The 9,120-nt window shown below is 43.8% G+C and overlaps 1 non-coding gene across 1 annotated transcript; it reads left to right on the forward strand.

The window, feature by feature from the left end:
- Positions 1-2,917: 2,917 nt before the first annotated feature.
- On the forward strand, positions 2,918-3,108 carry LOC114699934. Its single transcript, XR_003735618.1, has one exon. It is a non-coding gene; the product is annotated as a U2 spliceosomal RNA (small nuclear RNA).
- The last annotated feature ends 6,012 nt before the right edge of the window (positions 3,109-9,120 follow it).

The raw sequence follows: 9,120 nt of genomic DNA on the forward strand, positions 1-9,120 counted from the left end.
AGGAAAGCCTGTAAGGCATTTCCTTAACTAGTAACTGGTAGGGGAGAGTCCTGACCATTGTGGGTGGGCTCACCCCTCCACTGGTGGTCCTAGGTTCTGTAAGAAAGAAGGTTGAGCCGGGCAGTGGTGGCACACGCCTTTAATCCCAGCACTCAGGAGGCAGAGCCAGGAGGATCTCTGTGAGTTCGAGGCCAGCTTGTGAGTGAGTTCCAGGAAAGCTACCTAGTGAGTTCCAGGAAAGACGCAAAGCTACATAGAGAAACCCTATCTCGAAAAACAAAAAAAAACAAACAAACAAAAAAACAAAAACAAAAGAAAGAAAGAAAGAAAGAAAGAAAGAAAGAAAGAAAGAAAGAAAGAAAGAAAGAAAGAAGGTTGAATGAGCTGTGAGGAGCAAGCCAGTGAGTAGCCTTCTTCTATGGCCTCTGTGTCAGTTCCTGCCTCCAGGTTCCTGCCCAGTGTGAGTTCCTGTGTCCTGACTTCCTTAAGTAGACTGTGACTCAGGATATAAATAAACCCTTTCCTCCCCAGTTTGCTTTTGACCATGGTGTGTCATCACAGTAATAGTAACCTTAAGACAAAAGGGATTAAGAACATTTAATTGAGAGCAAGAACATTAAGCAAAGACTCTGGGATGGAAAGAAATGATGTTCAGGGACCAATATGCATGTGTATAGGAACTCTAAGAATTTAAACTGGCAAAGGAGGCTGAGAAAACACCCTGGAGGTCAAAACCTCCAGAGTTATCTGTAGAGCAATAGAGAGCTACTGACAGGTCAGCCAGAACATTCTGACCACTGAATGAGAATTTAAGTCAAATGACAATAAAAAACTAGGTAAAATAAATGAATGGGTGTTTCCCTGAAACAGCACACAAATTTATGAAAAGATTCCCAGTATCACTAGTCTGTTGGGGAATATTAAAGTGTGTTGCATTTTTTCCTACTGCTTTTGTTAACAATTCAAAGAGGTGTTTGATTACAATAAAATTAACCTGTAAGAAGGAAGCTGAGTCAGCACTTAGCTGACAGGAAATGGTAGGGAGGAGCCCCATGTAGCAAGGGTTTTTAAGTGAGGGCTGAGAGAAGGACACTGAGTTTTTGGAAGACACCAGCAAAAAAGAGAAAGTTAGCTTCTTGCTATTCAACCTCTCTGAGCAAGCAGAATTCCACTAAAGCATTGAATCCTGAGTTCTTTAGATTTAGATAAAGTTTTCCTTAGTAGCTTTGAAAGAGTCAGTGCCTGAGGAAACAGAATCCCCTCAGGCTGCAGCCCTGGTGAGGAAGCCCTTGCTTGAGGGGCAGCCACTGTAGAAAATAAAAACCAGTTAACAATACTAATCAATAGCAAAATTCAACATAAAATCATAGATTTACCACTTTATACACATTAGAAGGCTATCATTAAAAAATGGAAAATAAGTGTAGAGGATGTGGAAGGAGTTGACCTTCAATAAGGTACTAACGGCACTGTGCACAGCATCCACAGAGGATGTGGAGGATGTCCTTCAATAGGGTACTAACGGCACTGTGCACAGCATCCACAGAGGATGTGGAGGATGTCCTTCAATAGGGTACTAATGGCACTGTGCACAGCATCTACAGTGGAGGATGTGGAGGATGTCCTTCAATAGGGTACTAATGGCACTGTGTACAGCATCCACAGAGGATGTGGAGGATGTCCTTCAATAGGGTACTAACGGCACTGTGCACAGCATCCACAGAGGATGTGGAGGATGTCCTTCAATAGGGTACTAACGGCACTGTGCACAGCATCCACAGAGGATGTGGAGGATGTCCTTCAATAGGGTACTAACGGCACTGTGCACAGCATCCACAGAGGATGTGGAGGATGTCCTTCAATAGGGTACTAATGGCACTGTGTACAGCATCCACAGAGGATGTGGAGGATGTCCTTCAATAGGGTACTAATGGCATTGTGCACAGCATCCACAGAGGATGTGGAGGATGTCCTTCAATAGGGTACTAATGGCATTGTGCACAGCATCTACAGTGGAGGATGTGGAGGATGTCCTTCAATAGGGTACTAACGGCACTGTGCACAGCATCCACAGAGGATGTGGAGGATGTCCTTCAATAGGGTACTAACGGCACTGTGCACAGCATCTACAGTGGAGGATGTGGAGGATGTCCTTCAATAGGGTACTAACGGCACTGTGCACAGTATCTACAGGAAGTAGTTCGGTGGTTCTTCAATGTGTTAAAGGCAGAATTGCTGGATGACAAGGCATTTACACTGTTACATACATATTCTAAAGAAAAGGTATACAGACCAAAGCTTGAATATGAACACTTACAATACTACTCATGATGGTGAAAAGTGGAAACAATCCAAATGTCCATCAACTAAGAACAAAAAGATGGGCAAATACAAGTATATGAAGATAATGTAACATTATCCAGCCATAGAAAGAATTATTAACACAATGCTTATGATGTGGATGAACCTAGAACCATGATGCTAAGTGTGAGAAACCAGACCAAAGGCTGCATGCTGCACATTAGTGATTGCTAGATGTGAGAAACCAGACCAAAGGCTGCATGCTGCACATTAGTGATTGCTAGATGTGAGAAACCAGACCAAAGGCTACATGCTGCACATTAGTGATTGCTAGATGTGAGAAACCAGACCAAAGGCTACATGCTGCACATTAGTGATTGCTAGATGTGAGAAACCAGACCAAAGGCTACATGCTGCACATTAGTGATTGCCAGAAGAGAAAGGCTACTCAGCAGGGTAGGATTTTGTTCCGTAGTGATGAAAATGTTCTGGGACGACAGTGGTGTAATGCATAACACTGAGTACACCAAGTGCCACCAAATCATACATATCAAGCAGGCAAAATGGGAACTTTATATTATGTATATTATCCACATGTTTTAAAAGCAGCTACTGGATCGCTTCTCGGCCTTTTGGCTAAGATCAAGTGTAGTATCTGTTCTTATCAGTTTAATATCTGATACGTCCTCTATCCGAGGACAATATATTAAATGGATTTTTGGAAGTAGGAGTTGGAAAAGGAGCTTGCTCCGTCCACTCCACGCATCGATCTGGTATTGCAGTACCTCCAGGAACGGTGCACCAAAAAAAAAAAAAAAAAAAAAAAAAAAAAAAAAGCAGCTACTGGAATGATACGCCTTTCTTGATAAGCATAGGAATGAAACACGGGATTTAAACATATCCAAGAATTAAAGATTTCAAACAGGATATGGGAACCAAACAGGATATGGGAGTGTGACTGTAGAAGAATCAAGAATCACTTCAAGGTTTCGGTAGTGGACTCTGGGAGAAGTAGGAAGGAGGTCAGAAGCAGACCTGGAGACCAAGTGGTGGCTTAAACATGCTGATTCACACTGCTAATAGGCCATCCAGGTAGAGCTGGCCAACAGGAAGTTAGAAGTGAAGGCCCAGTGCTCAAGGAACAGCTTGGAGGCAGAGACAGCTCTTTGGAAGTTTTCTGTAATCCTGGCATTTAGGTGGGCAGAAGGATTGCTAGTTGTCTTAGTTAAGAGTTCCTACTATAGCTGCAACAAAACACCATGACCAAAAGCAAGCTGGGGGGCGGGGGGCGGGGTTATTTGGCTTACACTTCCACATGGCTTTTCACCACCAAAGGAAGTCAGGACAGGAACTCAAGCAGGGCAGGAACCTGGAGGCAGGAGCTGATGCAGAGGCCATGGAGGGGTGCTCATCATGCCTTGCTCAGCCTGCTTTCTCATAGAACCCAGCACCAGCAGTGGAGGGGTGTCCCCACCCACAATAGACTGAGCCCTCCCCCCATCAATTACTAATTAAGAAAATGCCCTCCAGGCTTTTTTTTTTTTTTTTTTTTTTTTTTTTTTTTTTTTTTTTTTCTAGAGACAGGGTTTTTCTCTGTGTAGCTTTGTGCCTTTCCTGGATCTCACTCTGTAGCTCAGGCTGGCCTCGAACTCCCTCCAGGCTTTCTTACAGCCCGATCTCCCGGAGACATTTTCTCAGTTGGGGCTCCTTCCTTGCTGATGACTCTAGCTTGTGTCGAGTTGACATAAAACCAGCCAGTACACTAGTTCAAGGCCAGCCTGGACTACCAGAGTAGGAAAAAGAAAAACAAGATGTGAAAATTAAAGCTATGTGTAGTGGATAGCCATTCCAGCTTGGGTCTGGAAGTTCCAACCCCCATTGAGACTCTGGCAACTGTCAGGGTGAGGCAGGGCCAGGGGAGGCGCCCGGAGACCTGAGAGCTGGATGGGCCAGCGCTCTCTCTGTGCGCTCTCTCTATGCTGGGACCCTGAACGCTGGAGGTGAACCAAGCAGAGCTCCAGAGAACACCGCTGGATTGTGATACACCTTTCCCAGACCCTGCGACCTACCTATCCCTTAATTTGTGAGTTACGCCATTAAATAAATATCCTTTTAACTACATGGAGTGGCCAAAATAATTTCACCAATAGCTATGAGATGAGATCACGTTACAAAGAAAGAAAACAGACAAATGCAAGATAGAAAAGTCCAAATTGAGGAAATTCAGTGGATAGAAGTATAGGAATCCAAAGCAGAGACTATCATCAAGTCAGTGACAACATTTAGTGAAGGAAGGGATGGTCAAAGTATGAAATAAGATACAGATGTTGAAGAGGTTTATGACCAGTGATGTGGGTCAACAGCAGGATCCTCTCCTCCCCCAGCTTCACATGCTGATACCACACTGGTATCTGAAAACAGATCATGGTCTGAAACTGGCCAACACTAAAAATCTCGACTTCCTTATTTCTTGCCCTTCAACCATGGGGTAATTGATTTGGAACTCCTATCATAGCCCATGCGCTAATCTCCCTCATTTGTATAGCGCCCCTAGACAAAAACAAAAGACTAAAACCCAACAGAGAGTAAGTAAACATATAGTGTTCACAGATTCATGTGAACTAGAGGGAAGGAGATAAAGAACTCCCACAAAGACACAGGAACCCACTACTGCACTAACATTCCCCAGAGGTTATTGTTGTGAATTATGTTGGTATGTACTAAAGGGATTCTAGGCAGCCTGGGTGTGGCAGGCAGGGCTCTGACAGGCCTTGCCCTTCTCCCTCACTTCCTTTGCCTTGCTAAAAACTGTCAGATTGCACTCCTAAAGCTAGCCAAGATCCATTCCCTTATTTGGCCACTTCTGCCACTGCCAAAGTCCAGATATCAAAGTATTGAAGTCCAGCAATCAAAATTTCCCTTTGGCTCAATCAATTAACATGCCCAAATAAACTTAAACCCCTTACCCTAACATGAGGATTCCCCCTTTTACCTCTATACACTACCATTTGCCTATGGGTTTTGTCTGTCTCCTCTTTATCCAGAGGTAATCCTTTGGCACTCTGGGACAAATACCCCTGCCCCCTCTCCCTCGTTCCCTTCCCCTTCTCCCTCATCCTGTCTCCTGTCTTTGTCTCTTTTCCCCTGCCCTCCATCCCTCTGGGGAAATAAATCTCCTTTGTGCTGGGGCTTGGGGTGTCTTGAGCCAATACTGGTCCCTTCATGTGTCTCTGAGAGGGAAAGACAGGTTGTTGGAAAGACATTTTTGCCATCACTAAGAAGACAACTTGTAGCCATTCTTGGGTTTTAGAGACATTATGCAACATCTGAGTGTGATACTACTTTAACCCAAGTATACAGTCACCCCCATGTCTGCCAGTTTTGAAGGAGAACTGGGCCGGAAGGCTCTGAAGCAAATCCAGGCACCAACAGAAGCAGTCCATTTGGTACTTTTGGTCCAGCAGCTCCAATAACTGTGTGTATGGCAAACAGAAATGGTAATTTTAGTAAGTATCAGTAAGAGAACCAAAGAAGGGATTTGTAGGAGTTGAAGGAAAACTATGATTTTTACTGAAGATGGCTATTTTCTAAAGGAGCATGTGGCTTACTACAGTCAGTGGGCCCTGGCAGAAATATCAGGTGACCCAAGTTGTGTGAATTTTCCACCATGACCTCAGTATGGACACAGGCTAGCTGTCTGAAGGAAAGCAATCACAGAAGGGTTAAAAGACACACCATGGAAAGTTGTTGGGAGCACAGCAAGGCCCTTGTGCTCACAAATCTCTAGAGAAACCAAGAATGTTAAGCATACAGGATTGTCTTTCCAATGGGAAAGATGAAAAACCTGTTCTTCCATCCAGGAAGCTGAGAATTCGAAGTGATTAACAGCCTGGTGTTCTGTGTTGTCTGTTGGGCCAGGCCATATCAAGCTCCTACAATCATGACTGGAGGTGGCTAGTAATCTAAATGTCCCTGATTGGCAGAGGCTCCCCAAGTTCCCCCAAGCAGGACCAGAGGTGGCTAACAGCCCAAATGACCTCTATGCTATCTGTATGACCAAGACCAGGACAGACAGACCCTTAGGCCCTTAAGCTAGTACAGGTATTGATTGTATCTCTAGAACCCATCTTCTTGGAGGAAATGACATGTACCCTGAGTTGAGTTTCAATGTAATTATGCTTCTTTGTGGAGTGGGGATTGTGTTACACCAGGGAACTTGTTTTGTTTTGTTTCAAATTGTACTGGGCTCAGATACATTGGGAATAAACCGCCTGTCATTAGACCCCCGATGTCTGATCCAGGTTGACAAAGTCAATCTGCACCAGGTTTTCATTCTTAACTCTTCGTGGGGTTCACTTCCCTGTATGACACCTGCAGGGACCCCCACAGGAAGTCCAGAGGTACAAATAAGATGCATGAGCAGGTGGCTAACATGGCTTCAAGACAAATTCCTGCTGTGTTGTGTTTTCTAGAGTTCATGCTACGGTCTTCTGGAATGCCCCTGCAACCGGTGATTAGAGAAGAAGAAAAAAAGGAACCTGGTTTATAGGTAAATCTGCATATTGGCCCACATAGACATGCTGATAAAAATCCAAGGCTGTAGTACTGTAGTCCTGACAGATGAGTGAAGGGAAAGGTCTCTTACTGGGTGCAACTTGAAGCAATGGACTATTCACTATCTGGAGTGAGGATGGTCAGAATTCAGATCTGTATCACTTTAAGATAGTTGTTAACGGCTGGAGGAAAGGTTGTTTTGAGGGATATGTTGGAGGGATATGTTTTGAGGGATATGTGGATGGATCTCTTTGACTGTGAAGATGTCTGTGTCTCCTGCCAATGCCTACCAACGTGCACTCTCTTACGAATAAGGGCAAATACTGTAGATGGGCCAGCTTTCCTCAGCCACTACAGGGATTTTGGAGAAATGACATCATCACACAGAGGTCTTCACAAACGTTTTAACATGGTAAGTATGGGCCCACCATGACGGTTGGTTGGAAAGTGAAAGAATTTCATGTCAACATCGGATTCTGTATTACCTTGAAAGTTTTAGCTACAGTAATTGAAGAGCCAAATTGACACTTATTTTTAAGTAAATTCATTGTTCACCTAGATGAGAACTCCACAGGTACATGTTGCTAAGGGTGAGAGTTGATCCAGAATCCAATATAATTGTGACTGAGGACACTGTTTGTTTTTTAAAATTTGTTACATCCTTGATGCTGACTCCATTTTGAACACTTTGTCCGATCAGCATCCTAAACTGGATTTCATGAGGACAGAGTTACATGCACTGTCATGAATGGAGCAGGAAGGGCAGGATCTATGCCAGGATACCGAGAAAAACATTTGTCTCAGCCACTCGAACTGGATGGCTTTACCTGCCATTTCTAAGCCATTCATGACTGTAAACGGAGATGTACATCCAGACAGGCTCGGCCAATCAGGGCCCAGCTCCAGCTCAGGGAAGGCTGGTGCACCTCAGTCACAAAGCTGAGTGGAGGGAGAGGGGAGGTTCCTATAGGAAATCTTGGCTACTTCCGGAAGGAAGGGAAGTGGAAGCTAATAATAGGTACATATTCATTACAGGTACTTTCAGGGTCTGCTTTCTGTTTAATCCTTCAGAAAGGTAAGACTTAAGTAACCCAAAACCTTGCATAGTTTCTACATGTTACCTAACACATTTTCAGAAAACAGCACAAAGGTTAAGCAGATAATTTTACTTCCATGCCATTTTGCAAAATCTTGGGGATTTTATTTTCTATTGAAAATAGAAATATTCCTTGCCCATATCCCAAGGAAAACTGATAACTCCTGAGGTCAAACATATACTCTTTAGATGGCTAATAAACATTAACAGAAGCAGATCTTGCCCAGTCCTGTAGCCTGGTAATAAATTTAGACTGGGAGATCTGGATTTTATGGACAAACAAGTAGGAGATAGCAAGAAAGCCACCAGTTAGGATGCTTTGCGTAGCTAGTCAAGAGCTAGTGACTTGAACCTGCTGCATGGAGTCAGAGAGGATGATTGACAGCTTGCAAGGAACTGGAGCAAGATTTCCAAAGGACCATGGGTTGGACTTAAAGGAGTTTATTTTGAAGAGAACTGTGTCAGGTGACAGCGGAGGTGGTCTGTTCTGGGTGGTGAATTATCAGTATGATAAGTGGAAGAGCATGCTAAAAGCTTGAAAGCAGAACTTGAGAACTCTTGGAGTCTTAATAAACATGCTGGCTTCTTAAAACGCCTTTTTTGATATGGTGGAAACAAATCCCTCAAGGTACAAAACTTAAATGTCAGGCCACAAAAGTATATTCTCAAGTAGAATAGCCTTTCTCAATGCATGGCTAGGCATATCAATGGATTATTATTATTGTTCCCTGGCACACATACTTCAACTATTTGCTGGTGTGTTGGCCGTGCCTTTATCTTCAAAAGCACTCCCTCACCCCTTTGCCAACCTCCCCAACTTCCACCTTCTCCTAGTCTGTTATGTTTCAAGCTATAGCTCTTCACCTTTATCTGCTGAACTCCAAGAAAGAGGGACAGTACGCCGCCCTCAGCTGCCTGCAATCTATCTTCAGGTTCTATAATTCTGTAATATCAAGTTATCAGTGGTTTCCACCCTACTAGAATATTTACAGGGTCAGTGACACTCTTCTCTTTGAGTTGCTCCTTTCTGATGTGTTTTCCTGTTTTCTAAGACACCTTTCTCTGGTCCACTCACTTTTTCCCCTTTCACCCAGCATGGTGTTTTAAGAAGCCAGCATGTTTATTAAGACTCCAAGAGTTCTCAAGTTCTGCTTTCAAGCTTTTAGCAT

Source organism: Peromyscus leucopus, chromosome 20 (genome assembly GCF_004664715.2).
Source record: "Peromyscus leucopus breed LL Stock chromosome 20, UCI_PerLeu_2.1, whole genome shotgun sequence".
Lineage (NCBI taxonomy): Eukaryota > Metazoa > Chordata > Mammalia > Rodentia > Cricetidae > Peromyscus > Peromyscus leucopus.